This window comes from Canis aureus, chromosome 2 (assembly GCF_053574225.1).
Source record: "Canis aureus isolate CA01 chromosome 2, VMU_Caureus_v.1.0, whole genome shotgun sequence".
In the NCBI taxonomy this organism is placed as follows: domain Eukaryota; kingdom Metazoa; phylum Chordata; class Mammalia; order Carnivora; family Canidae; genus Canis; species Canis aureus.
In genome coordinates, this window is record NC_135612.1 from 90,587,931 (window position 1) to 90,611,487 (window position 23,557).

The 23,557-nt window shown below is 37.2% G+C and overlaps 1 long non-coding RNA gene across 5 annotated transcripts in view; it reads right to left on the reverse strand.

The window, feature by feature from the left end:
• Nucleotides 1-292: 292 nt before the first annotated feature.
• LOC144291349 (uncharacterized) overlaps nt 293-23,557 on the reverse strand; it is a 39,830-nt gene continuing 16,565 nt past the window's right edge. Inside the window, exons 2-7 of one of the 5 annotated variants that reach the window (XR_013358628.1) lie at nt 18,768-18,915; nt 14,161-14,243; nt 13,836-13,974; nt 2,764-2,947; nt 1,474-1,651; nt 293-445 (exon numbers count right to left, since the gene is read on the reverse strand). This is a non-coding gene — a long non-coding RNA (uncharacterized LOC144291349). Of the gene's footprint in view, nt 446-862; nt 1,211-1,473; nt 1,652-2,763; nt 2,948-13,835; nt 13,975-14,160; nt 14,244-18,767; nt 18,916-23,557 lie in introns of those variants that run through there. The other 4 variants (XR_013358629.1, XR_013358626.1, XR_013358627.1 and 1 more) reach the window with 4 other exon arrangements.

Consider the following 23,557-nt stretch of genomic DNA (forward strand, 5'->3'; position numbering starts at 1 on the left):
GGTCGATAAGATTTTATGTGCTAGACTGAGGAGTTAGCTTTTAGGCTTTGGAAGTGAAGTGCCATGAAAAGATGTTAAGCACAGGGGAATAAGATCAGCTTCGTATTCCAGAATATCACTCAACTCTCCACATTCTTTAATATGTGTAAGGTATTTCCTATGTTTTTAAAGAATAAAACAGAAGTAAATCATTCACTTGATTGTTTTTTTTTTTTTGAACACATATTAATCAGGGCTCTCCAGTAAGAACTGAATCAACAGAATATATAGAGATACATGGAAAGAGGTTTATTATGAGGGGTTGGCTCACTCGATTCTGGAGGCCGAGCAGTTCCATGATCTGCTGCGTGCAAGCTGGAGATTTGGGAGAGCCAGCAACGCAGCTCCAGTCCCAGCCCCAGTTGGACTGGGGCCCCAGGTTAGGCATCCAGGTCTTAGTTGTGTTCTGAAGGAAGAATTGGGATCGTCAGCCTGAGACTATGTATGGAGTGTGCCAGAAAGAAAGGAAATAAACATGACACCAAGGTTTTACACAGAGTAGGCATTTGAAGGAGGGGCACTTCAAGAGGGAAGATAGCTTTGGGCAGGTTGATTTAAAGATGATCTGGGAGGGATCCCTGGGTGGCGCAGCGGTTTGGTGCCTGCCTTTGGCCCAGGGCACGATCCTGGAGATCCGGGATCGAATCCCACATTGGGCTCCCGGTGCATGGAGCCTGCTTCTCCCTCTGCCTGTGTCTCTGTGCCTCTCTCTCTCTGTGACTATCATAAATAAATAAAAATAAAATAAAGATTTAAAAAAAAAAAAAAAAGATGATCTGGGAAAAAAAAATAAAGATGATCTAGGAGCACCTACGTGGCTCCTTTGGGAAGTGTCAGACTCTTAGTTTTGGTTCAGGTCATGATCTCAGGGTCATGAGACTGAGCCCTGCATCAGAGTCCACGCTGAGGGCAAAGTCTGCTTGAGATTGTCTCTCTCTCTCTCCCTCTGCCCCTCCTCTCTTTCTCTCTCTCTCTCTAAAATAAATACAATCAAAAAAAAAAAAGAGGATCTATTGGAGGCCAAACATGTACATTTTTAGATGCCATCAAAAGCCTTCTTCCTTCTTCCTTCTTCCTTATTCTTAGCTGTTGCCTGCCTGTGTTGGAACATCGCTCCACTTCTGGACTTGGATGAAACAGTGTATTATATCCAATCACTTGGAGGTAGCCCCTGAGAGATCACCAAGGAGCAGAAGTCAGTCTATTTCTTCCCTAGATGTGGAAGACATTGTTCCATTTCTCTAAAATCTATCTACCTGTCTTTCTATCTATCACTTATGGTCACACATGGTCTTGGCAAGAGCTTTATGATGAATAACTTCTATTATTATCTTCAGCAAAAGACAAGATAGCTGAATTATTGAGAATCTAAATAAATTGCCAAACATCACGCAGTGCACATTAAGGCAGAACCGGGATTTGAACCGAAGATACCTGGCTCCGCGGCCCGTCTTTGTAAGAATCACCCTCTACTGCCCCAGGAGTTGTGGGTAGCACGTCTGGATACATGTCCGGCTCGGAGAATTACATTAGTCATCATCATCTCATCTCTCTAGGCCCTCACTTTTCCTGTATTGATTCAGGCCTCCGGTGGCCCACATGCCTCGAGCACCTGAGGAGGAGAATATTGGATTACGCTGGGGGTATGTAGTTGGAAAACACCTTTCAGGGAATTCTAATTCACCTTGCCCTGTTCTCTCTTCAACTCAGGGAAAATCACCGCATTAGATGGCTTCTGTGGATATCTCTCACAGGGATGGTAAAGTCATTAAATTGAAATTTGCAGGGGATTAAGTGTCAACAGTGTGCTAGATACATATCACAAACTTAAAAATGCTCAGCTGTGGGTGGCTCCATTATTATTTGAAGGTTTGCATTGCAGATATGCCTTGGCTAAAATATCTAATTTTCTTCCTTTTTTTTTATTGCAGTACAGTTAACATATGTTATATTAGTTTCAAGTGTACAACATTAGAGATTTGACAACTATATGCAATACGTCGTGCTCACGTTGATAAGCACAGTCATCGTTTGTTCCCATACAACGTTATTACAATATTATTGGCTATGTTCCCTGTGCTGTACTTTTCATCCTTGTGACTTATTTCGTAACTAGAGGTTTGTACCTATTAGTTCCCTTTAGCTATCTGTTTCACCCATTCCCCCATCCCCTCGCCTCTGGCAACCCCCAGTTTGTCCTTTGTATTCATGATTCTGTTTTTTGTTTGCTTGCCTTGTTTTTTTTTTTTTTTTAATATTCTCTATGTAAGTGAAATCATATAGTATTTGTCCATCTCTGTCTGACTTGTTTCATTTGGCATCTTTATTGTCACAAATGACAAAATGTCATTTTTCCTTATGGCTGAGTAATAGTCCAAGAGACATAATGACCAAAACACCAAGGATCAAAGAGAGAATCTTAAAAGTAGCAAGAGAGAAACAAGTAGTTATATATAAAGGAAACTCCATAAGGCTATACGCTGATTTTTCATAAAGTACCTGATTTTCAATATTAAGTTTTGCTCTGCTGGCTAGGCCAGATTCTGTGACCTTCAAAAATTGCTTCCATTTTGGTTAAAAAAAAAAAAAAAAAAGTCATGATTGTAGATAGCTGTTGCTTTTTTTTTTTTTTTTCAACATTTTCTCCTTCCTCTAAGGAGAGAACATTATACTTATCTTACTTTTACTTACAGAATTATGGAAGAATGGGACTAAAATCCATACCTTATGATCAACTTGTTCGTAACACTTCCTTAGGCAGTTTTCCAATGATGACAGACACAGACACGCCAAATACAAACTCTGGAATCTGAATCAAATTGCTTTTTCTCGCGGTACTCATGTTCATTTTCTCTTGATGTATCCCCTGAGACGAGCTGTCCCTATCACCCTTTCTTCAGAATGACACCTTTATGTTTAAAGTAGTGTGGAATTAATTGTTAAAGAGCAATCACCCAGAATAATTACCAGCAAATGAAAATCTATACTTTAGCTTATTTAAAATAAATTGATGGTCTTAGCTCGTACAGGACTCATCTCTGCCTTTGACCCCCGTGTGTTTTTTGTTCTCTATTATCACTGGAAATTCTGATGCTGAATGGACCTCGAGGCCTGAGACATGCCAAAGAGCAATGATCTCTGGGTAAATACTCAGCCAATCTTAGGCTTCAACAGTCTGGATGATATCTTCTCTGTCAATGAAAGATTATTTCTTCCCCTGCTCACTGAAACTGTCCATGTATTAGTTATTTGGAATTCAAGTAAAACATATACATTGTGAGTGAAAATAGCGGGCTTTGCCTCCTAGATTTATAACAACAGAAAAACCAAAGAAAAAGGCAGCATAATGCATTCTTTCATGGATAAGAAATGCAAACACACCAGAATCAGAGGTAGAGCAGAGTTTCCAAATTGACCGAGTGATCTGAATCTTAAATGGTTAAGTCCCATTTTTTTTCTTTGCCTCAGGCTCCTATCCAGCTTGCAGAGAATGGGGGCTGGGATGCTGTGGGAACCTGCAGGAACTATTTGGATAATAATAGTGACGAATACCTCATGAATGCAGGATGAGAACAGTATCAGAGTGGAAAGAACCTTAACTGGTTATTTTGTGTTGTGCTACCAGCCATCCAGAGAGAGGCGGTGAAATCTGTTATCCTTGACTCGATGTGGAGTCTTTTTCCTTAATGGTGTAGCACAGGTCAGCGCGGGAACTACTAATATTTCCCTGCACATCACGTTATGTTCTGAAAGTTGCCTCATTAAGTTTATATCAAATCAGGAATGGGAATGCAGTTAGAAAGCCAGTGTTGTGACTATGAAATGACAATATTTCATTTTTATCACTTTGGCCTCATAATCACTGAAAAGCAATTCTTTCCCCAGAGATGAGATTTTTTTTTTTTTTCATCAACCATATATATCCTAGAGGGACCAGTACACTAGAACCTTGTGTGTAAGCATGAGTAGGAATCATCCAAGGAACAATGCCTAGGTCATTCTTCTAGGCAGAAGCTGCTGAGTCCCTTCAAAGAAATGATCTCTCCACCCGTGGCCACCGGGACAGGCTTTTAAGGCTGTTTCCAACTGGTCTCCCTGCCTCCAGGCTGCCCTTATCTAGAATAATCTACTTGGTGTGAAAATATGACTCTCACTTGCCAGTTCTCACTCAGTTCTTCTGATCTGTAAAAATGAGGGTAATACTTGCACCTCGCTTGCAGAGTTTGTCAGTGGTACACTTAGCATCCTTGATAACCAGAGTGAACCATTTCACTCTGATAACCAGAGTGAACCATTTCATGACCATATTATTATAAAATTATTTTCAGTCATAGCCATAAAATAAAAAATGTAATAATAATAATGGCTAGAAAAGGAACACAGTGATAGTTGTCTTTTGTTGAACTTTGGATACTTATGCCAGCAAAACTGAACACTAAAAAAATGAAATAAATAGCAAATTAATAGATTCGCAATTTAATTATATATTTTATAAATACATATTTTTGATAAAATAGAAACAATTTTTGATTAAAGAGAAATAGTTTTGGTGTGACCAATCGAATAACAAATAAGATTAAGAAATTTTAATTCTAAAAATGTTATTCAAATCAGTAAAATATATATTTTTTGAAGATTTTATTTATTTATTTGACAGAGAGAGAGAGAGAAGGCACAAGCAGGAGGAGTTAGCAACAGAGGGAGGGGGAGAAGCAGACTTCCCCTGAACAGGAAGCCAGATGTGGGGCTCAATCCCAGGATCCTGAGATCATTATCTAAGATTAAGGCAGATGATTAACTGACTGAGGCACAAAGATGCCCCAAATCAGTAAAATATTTTATGTGTGAACTAAAGCTAGCACCTACCAGACAAAAATTATATTTTGCGTTTTGCATTGTTCAATTATTCTCAATTTGCAATTAAATAACTCTTCAAATGATGGTATAAAATGACATAATGAAAGCCAGTCAAGATCACAGCAACCAGTAATTATAGGATTTAAAATAATAAATTATATTTCTTAGGAAAGAGTATTTTATCACACTGATATTATTCATGATTTTTAACTCATGGTGGTAATCATACTCTGTTCTATCATTGTTTTTAAATGCTCTATACACAATGCATCTCTTTATTGTCTATATCAAGAGGCAGACTCACCCCAGTGTCTTGCCTATTTTATATTGTCGATGGGGATTCTGGAAGGGTTAAAATGAACTAACATCTAAAGTACTTGGAAGAGGACCTTACATATGGTAAATGCCCAAAATATTACTAAAATTAAATACTAATGATACCTCCTTATATTTACTATATAAAGACAAAGTCTAATCTTATTGGCATATTTAAGACCATCCACAATCTGGTCACACAGTTTTTTCTTTTCACCTAAAAGAGTGAAGTAAAAACTTTAGTGGCACAAAAATTTTACTCTTCATTCTTCACTCATCATCAGATTTCCTGCTAATTTTTTGATAAGCCCTCTCCCTTTCTTACCTCTAGAAACTTCATTCTTCAAGGGACACCTTAGTTGCTGATTCTTCTGATACTTCCTTACCTTTTTCAATTCTACTGTTCAGAAGATTCACCATCCATCCATCTGTCCATCTATGATCCATCCATCCATCCATCCATCCATCCTTCTATCATTCATTGACTCATCCATCCACCCATCCATCTGTTTGTTCATGCATTTGTCCTTCCATCCATCCATCCATCCATCCATCCATCCATCCATCTGTCCATCCATTTTTCCTCAACATCTATTATCAGAATGCTTGCAATATTCACAACAATCTTCTAGCAATGAATAGTAAATAGAGAACAATTGCTGGCTTATATCGATTTAAAGTCTGCTGGAGAAAAGAGAAAAGTAGCAATTGTAACTCACTATTTTTAGTGTTATCCTTAGACAGCAAGAATCGAGTGCTATCAGAGCACTTTGGGTGGAAGGGAAGGAAGTAAGGGGGAAATTTAAACAGTATGGAGAGGTCAAACAATGTTTCCTGGAGAATATCAGCAGCATTCAAACCGAAATCTAGAATGAAACTTATCTAATAGAAAAGAGCAATAAAATGACAAGAGTGGAGAGAATGTCTCAGCACAAAATGTATCAGGAATTATGACGTGAAGGGATAAAATACAAAGGGAGTTAAAAGTTGCACATTTTTTGTAGGATAGAAAAACTCATGAACGAACCCTGGAGAGGTAATCTAAGGTCAGATCATTCAAAACCTTATCAAATCTCTGTTCAGAGGTTTGGTAAAGACTAAGAGTGGTGAGGAGACACTGAAGGGTTTGAAGCAGAGAAGCTATTTGATTTGGGGTCTTAAATATTTTTATATTTAAGTATAGATTTTGTATTGGGGAGGGGAAAATATTCAGAGAAGGAAAAGTGTTTTGGCTGTTGTAGGGATATGATCGTGAGATGATGGTGACTCTCCTAAAATAGGGCAATGGGGATGGATTCTCAAGATTGAAGAAGTACAATTGGAAGGATAGGGTAACTGGACACTGGTGACTAGAGACAGAAAGGCATCAAAAATGGTTTCTTAGGTGGCCTTCAAGTTAGATGATAGCACATTACTAAGAGGGATGAATCCAGAAGAGATGGCGCCAGTCACCAAAATTGGGCCTTTTGCTGGAGAGCATATTGCTGGGGATTCCACATCACCTGTGGAAGGATGATGAGCCCCAAGAAAACGTCATCTTGAATTCACCTGTCAAGACACAGCAGTGGGAATGAGCGCTCAACGAGCATGTGAAGGCTGAAGAGAGAAGCTGGCCGGGAACACACCAAAAATTTCGTAGCGAAGTTCCAGGAAAGACAAAAGAGCAGGAGCCAGCAAAGAGGTACAAGGAAACCTGGAGGAGAATGGTGTTGGGGAAGCTTCTTTGACATATAATATTTATTATAGCTCTGTATGAATTTATTTCTCTCCTTCACAAGAATTCAATTTCTTGAGTATCAGAATCATGCCTTCGTATGCCTTGATTCTAGCACCGTATCCAGGGCTCAGGACATGTGCTCACCGTACCCAGCACATGTCTATTGGATGGGAAAAAATAGTGTTGAACAATAGAGGGGATTTTCTTCTCTGTTATTTTTCTGAAGCAGCAAAGCATTTACAAAATCAGGCCTGGTGCATTCGGATAGAACCAGTGCTGTCTGGTGAAGGGCGTAGATGTGTCATCTTCCTTGCAATAGTTTACATGCATGTAAATGATCTAAACTTGAATAACCTTGAGCTTGGGTTAAGAGCTTTTAAAAAAGGTGGCAAGTTTCAAACAGCAGAAGAAAAGCAGTCTGTGGAAGAAATAGTGTCAGTCATAATGAGCCAGTGTAGATTCCAAGACATTCTGATCAAATTAAAGAAAACATGTCAAATAAGTTGGAAACCACAGGCCATGGGGAAAACGTTGTAATAGCAATCTTGCCAGAAAGAGGCTGTCCAATCAGTTTAGGCAGGAGATATGTGCCAGGATGGAATGATTTATGTGGAAAATTTGAAAACTTGATCCACACCCTATTTAAATTAGTGGATCATGGGAATAATATGGGGTTATTATGTCCAAAGTCAAAGGGCTTGATTTAGTATTCTCAATAGAATATCAAACAGGTAGTGAAGGAGATGAGAATATTCCTCCCAGAAAAAGCAACCTAAAGGCCAAAATTTCTCATAAAAGTGGAATGTGCCCAGAAATTAGTGAGGCTGATACCTAATTTATAGGCAGTTGAGTGTAATGGAAAAAGGACGCATTTTGAAACTGGGGTTCAAATCCCGTTATAGTCAAATTAAATGATATGACCTTACATAAGTTAATTAATCTCTTGGAGTCTCATATTTCTTATTTGTAAAATTAACATAATAGTTCCCAACCTGTTAGGCAGTTTGAAGGATTAAGTGATAAAAGTAAGTGCATTTGTAGTGCCAGGATATTAGGTGCTCAGTAGAACCTGATATTTCTCATTTATGATCATAACTCCCCAAAGGTACTCCGCAGCCTCAGAGGTAAGTGGAGACAACAGTACTAGTTTTCTGTTTTTTCTAGTCATTACTTATTTTAAAAAGGTATATTTTTCCCAATGATTCAAAAAGGCAAATGAACTTTATTTAACCCTGTAATTTTATTCTATGGCATAGAAGAAGGTTGACGGTTGTTAGAGTCAACATATATGATTCTGTAGCTTTGTACTGTTCTTCCTTAACACATATGCATGTGTGCACACGCACACGCACAGAAGGACAACAACAAAACATATATTTATGATCTCTCTCTCTCTCTCTCTCTCTCTCTCTCTCTCTATATATATATATATATATATATATATGTACTATGTGCCTTAATTAAGCAAAGGTTATTCCTGGAAATGTAGGCAGAGCATTGATGTTACTCAGACAACATGAGGGAGACTCAGAGGTTACAGGGTAAGTCCTAGGAAACTGAAAAAAAAATTGTTGCCAGTTATTTTTACCATCCTCACAGAAAGTGAGAGAACCCCAGGGGTCTCCAAGATATTAAACTCAACTTAATTACTGCCAAAGTTATGGCACAGCTAGTGTACCACTTAATTAATATGGAATAAAAAGAAAATACGCAAATGAGCAGAAATAAGCAGTGTTAGTGGAGAACTCATTTAATTCTTCCTATAATTCTTACACCAGGATGAGGAAACACGGCAAGGAAGTCGTGCATTTGTACTGTGCATGTAAAGTGAATTGAACAGACTTTCCACGAAAATTGTCTCAGTTGGGCTTGACATTGATGAAACTTCAGAATCACCTCAGCCTTTTGAGATGTGATGCTGAGAGTCGCTAAACTAATGAAACTTCCTTGTATTTTAGAAAATGAGATAAAAAGAATATCCAACTTGCTTCCCCAGATTGTGATATTATCTCTGGCTAAAGAACAAGAAGGTGAACGTGTCTATCTTTCTTTTGTCTAGAATTTTTAAGCCTCATATGCAATGCTGAGTATGGACGTTATATCTCAAATAATTCATGAGCCACAATGCCACGTGTATTTGAGAGGATATAAAGATAATCATGGAGTTTTGAAGGTAGGAAGATTAGAAGCTGTAAACAAAAAGGGAATCCATAATCAAAGTAAGAGTCATAATATTTGTGGAGATTTGTGGTTGATTATACTGAGAATATTACAAATATTTAATAACAAATGCAGCGCTGAACCGGACGCCAGACTTTACTCTGGGAGTTGAGTCTCGGAGAATGAATGGTTATTTGCTAGAACATAGTGTGGAGACCTAAAGAGGTATCAGAATGAAGGGATGGGGTTGATCGGAGTGGCTAAAAGACGTAGGAACATTTGAATGTTGTAACAACTGGTCCTATATGCTATGGTTGGTCACCAACCTTGCATATACTTTCCTCAGTGTTCACAAGAAAGGAAGCTGGAGTGTTGATTGATTCTGATGTATGTATGGAATTTGATGTGGAATCTGTACATAGCCCTCAAATCTAGGAGGATGTTATTTCTTCCCTCATTGGAATCCAAAAATCTCCACTTATCAGCTTAGGATGCTGGCCTGGTAGTAAGCCCTCTACCCCTGAGTCACTAATGGAAACCATCCCGAGGAGAAATCAGAACACCCAGAAAAACCACACATGTGTGTGGAACCTGAAATCATTCGTGCAGTGTGAAAACCTCAAGCCTGGAAACTAATCTAAAATTGGCCTGAAAATCCTACAGAAATCCCCGTAGGGACTTTGCAGAGGCAAATAAAAAAGCACTTCTTGAGAATATCTCCAGAAGCTGAGAAAAAAATGGGATTCTTATGGGGGGAACTTCCACTGAATGAAATAACAGACAAAATAACTATGCACCCAAGAAAACCCACAACCAGAGATTGTCATCTGATTCTGGATGGGAACTAAAGATGATAGCAGAAATAAAGCTATGGGCACTCTGAAAGGAAATTTAAAATAAGTACATTAGGATTACAAAACAACATAAGACCATAATTTATACTCCTAAAGTGAGAACGGTATACAATTTTATGTATTTTTTATTTTGTTTTAAAGATTTTATTTACTTATTCTCGAGAGACACAGAGAGAGAGGCAGAGACACAGGCAGAGGGAGAAGCAGGCTCCCTGCGGGGAGCCCTATGTGGGACTCGATTCCAGGACCCTGGGGTCATGACCTAAGCCGAAGGCAGACGCTCAACCACTGAGCCTCTCATGCTTACCAATGATATATATATATATATTTTTAAAAAGAACTTGATACTCTTTTGTAAAAGAACTAAAGGGATATTCTAGGAAAATAAATGTAAATAAAAGAAAAATATCATAGGCAAAAATTGTACTAATGTAGTAGTGGTTAGATTTTTTTAATTTTTTAATTTTTAATTTTTTTGTAAATTTATTTTTTATTGGTGTTCAATTTGCCAACATATAGAATAACACCCAGTGCTCATCCCATCAAGTGACCCTCTCAGTGCCCGTCACCCAGTCACCCCCACCCCCTGCCCACCTCCCCTTCCACCACCCTAGTTCGTTTCCCAGAGTTAAGAGTCTTTCATGGTCTGTCTCCCTTTCTGATGTTTCCCACTCATTTTTTCTCCTTTCCCTTTTATTCCCTCTCACTATTTTTTATATTCCCCAAATGAATGAGACCATATAATGTTTGTCCTTCTCCGACTGACTTACTTCACTCAGCATAATCCCCTCCAGTTCCATCCACGTCGAAGCAAATGGTGGGTATTTGTCATTTCTAATGGCTGAGGAATATCCCACTGTATACATAGACCACAGCTTCTTTATCCATCATCTTTCGATGGACACCGAGGCTCCTTCCACAGTGTGGCTATTGTGGACATTGCTGCTAGAAACATCGGGGTGCGGGTGTCCCGGCCTTTCACTGCATCTGTATTTTTGGGGTAAATCCCCAGCAGTGCCGTTGCTGGATCATAGGGCAGGTCTATTTTTAACTCTTTGAGGAACCTCCACACAGTTTTCCAGAGTGGCTGCACCAGGTCCCATTCCCACCAACAGCATAAGAGGGTTCCCCTTTTCTCCGCATCCTCTCCAACATTTGTGGTTTCCTGCCTTGTTAATTTTCCCCATTCTCACTGGTGTGAGGTGGGATCTCATTGTGGTTTGGATTTGTATTTCCCTGATGACAAGTGATGCGGAGCATTTTCTCATGTGCGTGTTGGTCATGTCTATGTCTTCGTCTGTGAGATTTCTCTTCATGTCTTTTGCCCATTTCATGACTGGATTGTTTGTTTCTTTGCTGTTGAGTTTAATAAGTTCTTTATAGATCTTGGAAACTAGCCCTTTATCTGATAGGTTATTTGCAAATATCTTCTCCCATTCTGTAGGTTGTCTTTTAGTTTTGTTGGCTGTTTCTTTGGCTGTGCAAAAGCTTCTTATCTTGATGAAGTCCCAATGTATATAAGCATATATTAATACACGCACAAAAAACAATCCCAAGTAAATGTCATGCTAAATGATGAAACACTGGACACAATCCCTTCCAAGCCCAGAAAAATACAATAATGATGAAGCCCACCATGACCAGAATTAATTCTATTCTATTTGAATATGAGCATAATAGTTCTACTCTAATATGAAAGTGAACTACGATGGGAAAACTCCAGTTACAAATGGAGACTGACTATATGTGTATTTACATCTCTCCTACCGTCTCTCTCTGAATTTCCATTAAGGGATTATGAAGAGAATAGATTCAGGAGCAATAAGAATGATGGGCCTTGTTGGACGGAAGGAATCTCTCATCCTTACCTCTTTCAGTCAGATATTGTAGAACAATGATACTTTCCAGTAGATGTGAAGTCAACAGAATTTTCAAAACCCCATTTCCCTTACTTAAAAAAAGTCCATAACCCATCTTAGTTTTTATATTGTGTGATATAAGGATTTTTCTTTGTCCTACTTTTTTTTTTCTTTTAAGTTTTTTATTTAAATTCCAGTTAACATACGGTGTAATATTAGTTTCTGGTGTACAATTTAGTGATTCAACACTTCCGTACACTACCCAGTGCTCGTCACAAGTGCACTCCTTAATCAAGACCACCTATTTACTATTAGTATATATTTATTGTATATTTATATATATTATATATAGAAAACAATATCACATCATCATTTATTCAGTAAACCATTGTTTTTACATTGAATAGAAATACTAATAGTTGGCCCTTTTCAAGTTTAAATCAATGAATCTATCATCTATCTATCTATCTATCTATCTATCTATATTTAAAGATTTTATTTATTTATTTATTTACTTGAGTGAAAGAGAGCATGAGCAGGGGAGCAGCAGAGAGAGAAGAAGGCTCCCCACTGAGCAGAGATCCTGATGCGGGACTTGATCCCAGGACCCTGAGGTCATGACCTGAGCTGAAGGCATACGCTCAACGGAATGAGCCACCCAGGAGCTCCTCAAATATATATTTCAATCTATTCTTAGACTCCTCTCTCTTCTACTGATCAATTTCTCCTCTCGTACCGATGATATTGTGCTTAGATCACAACAGTTTTCGAGTAAGTTCTCCTAGTTGGCATATACCTACTCACACTTTTTCCCTTTCATACTTCTATTGGCTAGTCTCAGGTATGGGATATCCTAAATAAATTTAAAATTATTTTACCAGACAGGTAAAAGAAGATTGTTATTGAATTGTAACAAGTAATTTTGTTATAGATATAGATCACTTTAATTTTTTATTACTTATTTTTTATTTAGTTATTGATTTATGATTTTCATTTATTATTTATTACATAGTATATTGTTTCTGTTCTATATGCATCCAACTAATGGCATAATAAAATAAAATAAAAGTCTAATTTTAAATAAAGATGAAGAAATAGATTCAATTGGGTTGTAAGAGTTGTAAGAGTTGTAAGGTTGTAAGAGGTATCAGGGTTTGAACCTTGTTCCATGCCCTTCCCTGTGTATTTTTTCACAATTTGATTTATCTTCATCTCAATGTAAGAGTCAACTTTTCAGAAAACGCCTTTGTTATGTTCCTCACACTATAAAATGACATTGTCCCATTCCTCATAGAATAGCTGCATTAATAGGACATGGTGGGGTTTCTTTAGTTGAGTAAAATGTTGTTTTCTGAAGAAAATTCATTGCATCATTTGCTGAGATAATCTAAAATCTTTTTTGGGTCTCACCTGGGTGAGAAGTAATTGGACTGCGTTGTTTTTGCTTTTGTGGAGTGCTCTTAATGGAATTGCACTTTGGCATTTGGCTTTTTGCTCACACTGGAGGAATATTATAATAAATGACACTAGGAGATCTGTGGCTGTATTTACTGTATTGATATTGTGGAATGTCTGGTTCAAACTCCTCTGTGATCTCAATACCAGCTGTAGTGGAGCAGCTCCTGAATTATCAGTTGAGTGGTTGTGTTAGGGATTTATTCGAATTTTATAATTGATTAGTATCTTTTTATCTTGGCTAGTAGAAAGCCCAAAGACAATATTTCGCATTTGGAAAGTAAAATTTGTAGGTAAACCCTCTGTTGTCCTTTGTTGTTGTTTTATTTCCCTACATTATCTTTCCTTGGCCTGGATTTTCTTACTCCTTTTTTATCTTCTTTGGCTATATTTTACATTTGCTTTTAAGCTACCTAAAAACAATTCACACACAAAGGGCATGAATAAGTATGGAAGTATATAAATGAGTAAAACCATTTTTCTTAGCGTATGTTTCTTCAACTGAGGCATCTCTCCTCCTCTCGGGTGTCTCTGATTATTGAGGCTTTTCTTGATGACCTTTTAAAAGATGGCACCTACCTTCCACACTGTCTCCATGTTTCCCACTTTATTTTGCTCTGTAAGATTCACCGCCATCTGAGATGCTAGATGTGTTTTGTTGCTGTTTGTTTTCTATGTCCTCCTACTAGGGTGTAGTTCCATATTAACTGCTTGAGACCTAGAGCACAGGGGTGAATGCTTGGGTAAATTTTAATGACTATCAACTTCAAAGTAGCTCCCCAAAGCAGCAATTTTGGAATAACTGTCACAATGCCCAGTACACTAACTTCTCCACTTCTCCTTCTTCTCCTCTTTCTTTACCTTTAAAGAAGGCACAGTCAACAAGGCTCTGGGCACAACATACCTCTTGATAGGGTTCCTGGCTGGTCTGGGTCCTTGAGAGTCTCTCCTATTTCAACACTAAATGCCAGTCCTGGAGAACAATTTCTATTGAAGATTCAAAGAATTCTTTTTGGAGTGATAATGAAATACAATCATGTTCATTGTTTATTTATACAATCCTAGTTTTTATTAGCTTTTGATGGCAGAGAACACTTCCGTTTTGCTCACTATTGCACACCTACATTACATCATGGCAGTGACTAGCACAAAGCTGGAGAACACGTATCTGTTGAATCGTAACTTTCTTAAGAAGTTATTATGTTCTTATAATTATGATAAACATTTTAACTAACACCTATTTTAATTTTTAACATAATAACGTGAGTTGAATAGTGTTATCATCTACCCGTGTTCATATTGTTATCCCAATCTTACAACTGAGAAAACTGAAGCTGAAAGAAATTAAATAATATGTTTCATAAACTTACAGAGCTCATAAGCACAGAGATGGGACTTGATTCAAGATATTTCTGATTCTAGAACCTAGCTCTTAAATTTCAGTAACATTGCTTTGGACATGATCTCTATTCCCTTTTCCTGCCAGTTCTATTTCTTTTGTGTATCATCCTAATTGGCTGCATCCTTCAGTAAAAATGTAGATAGTCCTAATTGTGGATGTTGCGAGCCAGGTTTTAGTGCTGCAAGGCTTCCTTTTCCAAGAAAAAAAATGTAGTTGTTATAAAAATGACTTCTGATCCTCTTAGATTGTCTGATAAGCCATGTATAATGCCTGAGCTAATCTTTTCTGAAAGCTCTTTGGGCAAATTGCTAACACTCAGGTCTGACAGTTTAATGCTATTACACTACAAAATATATGTTCTTTCCCAAAATAAACATGTTTTATAATAGCAATACAGATGTCGTCAAGGGGCAAGGTTATCGGGAGATAATTAGACCCCAGAGAGATTACAGGCTCTTAGATCATGAGAGCAGTATTGCGAGCCTGCCTTATTAAATAATTGTAAGAAAGTCAAAGTCAACTATAAATACACACATTTCCCTGTAATTACTTTAAAAAGTACAAACCCAAGGTGCATGCCGATGTGCTGAGATGATAAGGCTTCTCTCTCCATTACACTAAAATGTCTAAATATAACCTAGAAAACCAACTTTCAAATTGAATTTTAAATAAGAATGTGAAAGGAAAGACACCTCTTCCTTCCTTTGCTAACATTTTTAGGTTAGCTGTTTTAAGGACATTTTTAAACCCTGGCAAATGAATGGCTGAGTTCCAGGAAATAATCCACCCACCCTATATTTCATACTTCATAAAAAATAATAAAAACCTAATTACGCAAAATTCTCCAAATATAAGTCTCTGTATATTTGCACATAATTATATCCTTGTCCTGAGACATCTTCTTCTCTCCTTAGACTCAAACTTGCTAACCGGAAGTTGACATCGACCTGAGAAACTTCTACATCATCCTTAAAAAGAGCTTTATTCAGAGATTTGTAAAAATTAATAATAAAAAAATAAAAGATCTGTGAAGTCTTTCCCTTCTACCACTGATCACTGCATCTCCTCAACATCAGAACTCTTAAATATTTCTTCTTTGTTGTTCCAATAGCGTTTTAAGATTATTTTTATTAGCACAGTTATCTGATTACATTGTCTTGTACATTTAAAGAAGTTTGACCATGTTAGACTAAGGACAAAAAACGTCAATCCTTAGTTCCCACCACAGTGCCAAGCACAAAGCATTTGCTCAATAGATATTTACTGAATAAATGAATGAAGACATTAATAAGGTGAGCTTGTCCAAACCAGGTAAATAGACTCAACCATAATATATAAGGGAAATTATTTCCAGTAGATGTGTCTACTATTGTTCATGGCCTCCATTGCTGGTCACCCAGTGGGGCGATAAATTCTTTTCTCCCAAGAAGAGATTATTTCTGCAAGTGGAAGTTTTGGGACCCTGAGATTCTCATTCCTATGCAAACAGATTCCACTTACATTTAGTCTCCCTGAAGGGCCTGGTTTGTCTGGTTTGGTGCCTCCTCCCCAGGGCCCAGGACACTGCAGGATACAAAACCCTGTGTGCTGACTTCAAACCTGTGAAGACTCTTCCATCTGGGCCTATTAAAGCATTTACATTACTTTCCCAGGGCATCACAAATGATTAGTGACCAAGCTGAACTTCAAAATAAGATCTTCTGTGTCCAAGTATGTGCATTCTCCACGAGATTATTTCCAGTTACCAATCAATCCCAGTCAAAACAACCGTACAAAAATCGTGGGTTGCTTATCTTTGTGTTTGACCTTTTCCAGAATTTCAACAGAGGCACTGTGAAGTATCTTCTTCCTTTAGGTCCTGGATGCACTTTACAGTTTCAAGGTTCTGAAATCCTACCCTGATCAAGAACCTGGTTATTTTTTTCTTCCCCCCAAACCAGCTTTACTGAGGTTTGACAAATATAAGTTACGTGTACAATGTGATGTTTTAATATATATATACACACAATGTGAAATGATTATCACAATCAAGCTAATTAACATATTTGTCACATAGTTACCTTTTTTGAGTATTTACTTATTTTTTTCCTATTGACAATATAGCGGTAGCCTAACAAAAGGCATTGGCTATGAAGTCCTTTTAGGCTCATGGAATCACAGAATTCAGTCTATAGAGAGTACAAAGGATAGTGTTACCCCATTTTTTGCTATGAGCGTGTGCTTTTCAGACCCCGCACTATGTTTGTAATTGAAAACTGTTCATTCAACTGTTCACTGCATTCCTTTTTAATTCTACATCCAAACAACAAGGATGCCTTTATATTTATACTTTCAGGAATTTCACTTTAAAGATTTCACTAATATAAACGCAAGTATAAGAAAGATATTTCAGTCATGTTCTTGAAGCTTGCTTGCTGGCAATAAATTTCTCTATTATTTTGAGTTGAAATATTCAAATTGAAATATTTAGAATTTTTCTACCCACAAAGAGAGAAGAAGTATCTTCCAAAATTTTATTTTTCCAAAATTATTTATATGAGTCAAGGTAAATCAGGAACAATGAGTCCATGAATCTTTATGTTCTAGCAGCCAAAGAAAGTAAATTATTTGTTATAGGTTATGTATCTAAAGTGGGCCATTTTGGGGTAGAAAAATGGGAGTTGAGGTGGAAAGTAGAATCTACTAGACATAATCACTTAGTGACTCAGGTTGGAAGAAGCTGTGCATGGTGTAGCCACACCATCTGGAAGTGGACGCTCTGGGCTGGAATGGAAGGGAAGGGAGAGCATGGAGCTGGTAAACCAGTTCTCAAATGCCTCATCCTTAGAGTGACATTTGTTGGTTCTGCTCACAGATCTTTGGTTCTTTGGCTAGAATTAGTCACATGACTCCAAGAAACAAGGAACGAAGGTTAGGAAATGTGAGGGAGCAAATGGATATTTATTGATCAAAAAATACTTGTGTTACACCAATTAAAGAAGCTAATTTTGAAATAAATTACCCTAATTTAATCTTCAAGACTAAGGATAATTTTTCATGACATATGCAGATTTGCCAGTAATTTATTTGGCTCTTCTTCAATGAAAGTTTTAAGATAAATGGTATCGCATATGGTTCATGTGAGTTTACTAATGACAAAAAAAGTGGGAGGAGGAAAGAACCCACCATATTGTGAATGTTGTAGGATAGTATCTTAAAAACAATAAATTTCTGTTTTTAGCACTTTTATGTAGCCGAAAAATTCAAACATTAACCATGGCTTTCTCTCTCTCTTTTTTCCTTCCTTCTGTAAACAGAATCCTAATCGAAGGGTTCAGTGAAAACAAGTCCTCTCCATATCAGTTAGTGACAAAAGAGCTTATACCAAATAAAGATAAAAACTTAGACTGTTCACAAATTCTATCATGTTGTAGCAAGAAGGGTTCCTATGCGTGTGTGGCTGACTGAATGGTTCTGATGAATCATGATGGTGGGTGTCATTCACCCCCACCCACTAGACTCACGAGTAGTTTTGTGAAGGAGCTATGTTTTCTTTCACTCACTCATTCATTCAAAAATCAATTATTACACTACAAGAGGCTGTGCTCTAACTCTGCAAACACAGCAGTATATAAAACAGGCTTCTTATTCGCATGGGACATAAATTCTAATATGGAAGGATGGAAAACAGACAATAGAAGCCAAAGAATTATATGCAAAAGAAAAAAAAAGAAATAAGATATGGCAGTGGAACAGAGAGTGGCAAACAGCATTCAAAGATATGCAGTTATTCAATGTGATACATCAGATGGAGGCCAGTGGGGTTGGCATTTGAGGTTTTGTAGGTACAACGGGCTGAAGGGGAAAAGAAAATCAGACTGCAATTTGTTGAGTGACCTATCAAGAAAGGGTTTCGAGAAGATTGATTATGAAGAAATAAGTCATTGCTTGTAGAGGAGTCAGTGGTGAAGAAAGTTCTTGCTTTATTATGATTATTGTTCTTATTATTTTACAATGAAGAGGTGATTCTTTCTGTATTTCTTGTTGCACTTTGAACTTTTGATTATACTTTTAGTAAAAAATGTCTTATCCCCTAATAGAAAGGCAGCTCCAATATACTGATCACTTACCAGGAGTCCCATAATGCCACAATGACTGTCATTACAATCAAATGAATTGCTAAAATTCCTCTTCACTTATGTAGCTGATAGGCTCTCAGGATTGTCCCCATGATCCATGCCTCAGGTAGTTCATCCCCATCTTGAGTGTTGATGGAACCTATAGGATATGGCAAGGGTAATGGGATGTACATATTCTTTATACGAGCTTCACAATGACAGAATGAGCAATTTCAACAATGCTGTAGAGTCTTTTTTGTTTGTCCTACGCAAGTCTTTGAACGCGACACTGGTTTTTAATGGTATCAGTCTCAACATAGCTGAAAGAATTATGTGCTCAAAGACCGTACACTCATACAGCATCGTTATAACCAAGTAGGAAATTCATCTTGGCTAGCTCTTCCTAAAATCCAGACAGCTGGCAGGAGGCAGTGGTGAAGGAGTTAAAAGAGACTGCTGCTGGCAAGTCTGCCTAAATCAAGTGCCTGTTAGCAACAATGGAGAACTCGAAAGGGGGGCAGCGATAACAGGAGGAGGTGAAATAAATAGTCCTTCTCGCCGGCACAGACCTCCCTTCTATAGGCAAGAGGGGAATGGCAGAGACAGTTATAAAGGGTCTTTTATGCAAAGCAATCAAAGGGCTATGATGAAAATACAATATAAAATACACTCTGAGCATATTAGCTGACAGCTAAGCCTAGACAAATAAGAGCATTTTCAATTTGCTCTTAAAAGTCTCGAAGGGGCTGGAAGTTGTTACAGCTGCAGAAAAAAAAAAAAAAAAAAAGGTGAGTTTGAATGCAGCCTGAAGAAAATATCCTTGCCCTTTTGAATCAGGCTGAACAGGGCCACTACTGGAAAGCAAATCCCGGAAGATAGATGGTCTATAAGCAGCAAGATTCTCTGAAAGGAATTGAGGTCTTGGTTGTAGAAATCTCTTGAAAATCAGGGATGAAGTCAATAGATGAGCCAGGGGTCTGAGAGAAAAGAAGGATCACTCTATTAAATGCAGACAATAAATACAGCTGGGTTCCAGGGCAGACCCGCACTAATCCCAGTGTCTCTGGAGTTAAATGTCAGTGCTGGAGTAACATGTGTACAAACCCATTGTCTGAACCCTCTGGTTGAAACCCTAACAGAGGACTAACTTATTTTTATGTTTCCACTAAATTCTTAAGCACAATGAGAGCCTAGTTTGGGGAAGGGGGGGTATTAAAGGCAGAAAGATATGTAGCAAGAAAAATCAATCTCCACAGTTTGATCCTTGTAAAATACAACCGATGTTATGTTACCATTTTGCTCAAAGTCCACCAGTGACTTGGCATCTCTTTCAAAACAAAATCCAAATCCATTTCATGACTTACAAAGCTCTCCATGACCAGATCCCTGTCACATCTCTGGCTCCGACGCCTGCCACTTTTATCCTCCTTGAATCTTATATCACAGGGACAGTAAATGATAGAATCAGGTGTCACCCCTGTGTCTTCTTACTATACAATGCCAGGCCTCTCACCACATCCTTCTCTCAATTGTGGCTCGCTGGGTCCCAATACACGTTTATTTTCTAAATATTTCAGGACCATCTGGAAGTCAAATAATTTATTCTAAAATTTTTCCTGGCATCAAAGTTAAACTTTGTTTTGACAGTCAAATGTTTACTCTTTCTAGATTTCTGATGCCTCTGGACTTCTCCATGATTCCTCACAAATCACCCATGCATTGTGTCCCTTAACCGTGTTTAAAATCTATGAATCAATAATTTATGATCTGTGAATCCATTCAAAGCATGCATGTTTAGGTACAGCCAAAATGTCCCAAATGTGACACGCATCAAATATCGAAGTATTAAAGGCATTGATCTCCACTAAGATTTGCTTTTAAACATAAAAATGGGAAAGAGTGTGAACTGTGACAACTGCTGAAGGGTAGACACGGCTGTTGTGATGTTAATGAATCCAGACTACTACTTTCATGGGGGGTATGTCCATAGGCAGAGTTAACCTGTCTATCTGCAGAGGACAGGACTCCTTTCTTAAGCTGAAGTCCTCTTATTCTGGCTGTTGTGAAGCCAATCCTAGCGTAGTTGCCCACCAGAAAAGTTCTGGAACTATTTCTGAAGTCATCTTGCTGGACATTCCACTTATTCTGGTGACAATTCAACCTTTAAGCACTTCATTGTGCCCAAGCTCTTCCATGGATCTCTGCTTCCTATGAGGTTCTTCCTATAGTTTTCTCTTTGACTAATTACATCCCTACCCAAATTTTTCTGTAAGAGTCTTTTTTCCCTCTGGATCCTCTCTTTTCCAGTCAGTGAATGCCTTCAGTGCTCTTTTCATTTTTATGCCTTCTATTCACTGATTGATTTTCTCAGTTCCCGCTGTGTATCCAACACAAGCCCCTCTTTGCAAGGCCAACCAACTCCTGCTTTTTTAGATCTTGGCTCCTCCAACATCTCCTTCCCAAACCCTTCCTCTATCCTCACATACCTACATTGGTTGCCTAATCACACATTATACTTCCTCCAAAAATGCATGTATCTTACTACTAACTCTTTTATTTTATGTATTGTTATGTTTTTTATGTATTTATGTAATGTCTCCAAGGGAAAAGTGTTTTTGGTCTCATTCACATTTTTATCACTATCATGTAGTTTCAGGAAGAAACCCAAATGCACCTCAGCATTAGATTCAAAGATTAAATAATTTATAACCTAGAGAAGCAGAGTAAGTCTGATGGATGAAACTCTAAAGGAAGATATCTTTAACACTAACAGAGGATGAATGACATATTTTTGTTTTTTGTTGGGTGTACTTTTTTTCGAAATATATATTTTATGGTGGTATTTCTATAGCATGTTTTGCCATATTATGCAACATTCCAAATAATTGGAATTATAAAAGACAATTATATGAAATTATATGAAAGAATTATATAATGATAAGTATTATAATTATTTAACATCCATCTAAATTTCTTTTATTTTAAGTATTAGCAATTTATAAAGAGAGGTGAAGCCCCTCTGTGCATTCTTCCATGATGGCATTTATCTCTATGCTCTTGTATTTGGCATTTATTTCTTATAGTTTCTACAGCTTTATCACATATATGTATATGAAGTCTATCATTTTGTCTTTCATGTTCTAAAACTTTATTTAAATGTTGTCATGTGGTACATTTTTAACAACTGACTTGTTCAATATTATGTTTTGAGAGTTAGCCAAATACTACTAGCTTAGTTTTTTTTTTTTTAATTTTCCTGATCACACTGTATTTTATTGTTATCTCCTCTTTTTATGCTTCATATTAAATTAAGGAAGGTTTAACCAATTCATTTAAATTTTCTTCCTTAGTTTGGAAGCTATTATTTATATTTCACATATTTAGTTATTAAAATTTTAATATACAACATTAACTATAATTTCTCCTAGGTGCATAAGGTATTAGACTCTCCACAAAGCTATTTTATAGTAAATAATTAAATTTACCATATTTAAAAAAATAAAAAAATAAATTTACCGTATTTTAAAATTTCTCATTTGCAAGGTTTTTTATCTTATTTTCTATACATTCTCACTAGGTTTGTGCTTTTCTAATATACATCATTACTCTGTGTCTGAAAACGTTGATTTTGCCCTAAATATTGCATAATATTTTAGAAGGGTATAAAACTCTAGGTTGACTTTTATTTTATCTCAAATTTTGAAAATATTTGTCAATTTTCCTAAGAAAGGAAGTCTGCTATCAATCTGATTACCATTCTTTTGTAGGCAATCTGTGTTTTCTTCCTGGTAGTTTTTGAGATTTTATCTTTTTCTGTGGCTTTCAAATTTGATTGTAGTTTTCCTGCCTATGGATTTATTTTTAGTTCTTTGTCTTAATACTTAGCATTTCCAGTCAATCTGAATTTCAGTAATAAGATATTCAAATAATACTTCCATCATTCTTTCTTGCCCATTCTCCATAAGATAAGTCTTTTTTTTAAGATTTTATTTATTTATGGGAGACACACAGAGAGAGGCAGAGACATAGGCACAGGCAGAGGGAGAAGCAGGCTCCATGCAGGGAACCTGATGTGGGACTCGATCCCAGATATCCAGGATTATGCCCTGGGCTAAACCGCTGAGCCACCTGGGCTGCCCCATTCTCCATAAGTTTTATAAATATATGTTTTAGCTCCACAATCTTTCTTCCATATCTTTTTACTGTGTTCATGTGTATTTATAATTTTGTCTGCTTTCCATGATCCTTTTGGGGTCCATTCCCTAATCATTCTTATTAAAGTCATTATTGACATCCATATTGTCATAACTAATGGTCAATTCTCAGTCCTTGTCTCACTTTACCTTTCAGGAGCATTTGTCCTAATTAATCATTTCTTCCTAAAAGTACCTTCTTTGGTAGTCTTTTCTTTTCTTTTATTTTTTTATAAATAATAAATTTATTTTTTATTGGTGTTCAATTTGCCAACATACAGAATAACACCCAGTGCTCATCCCGTCAAGTGCCCCCATCAGTGCCCACCACCCAGTCACCCCCACCCTCTACCCTCCTCCCCTTCCACCACCCCTAGTTCGTTTCCCAGAGTTAGGGGTCTTCCATGTTCTGTCTCCCTTTCTGATATTTCCTACCCATTTCTTCTCCTTCCCCTCTATTCCCTTTCACTATTATTTATATTCCCCAAATGAATGAGACCATATAATGTATGTCCTTCTCCGATTGACTTATTTCAATCAGCATAATTTTCTTGATGCTGTTCCTATTTACAGTTTATCCTTAGTTATTTCTTCTATAGTCTTTCCCTC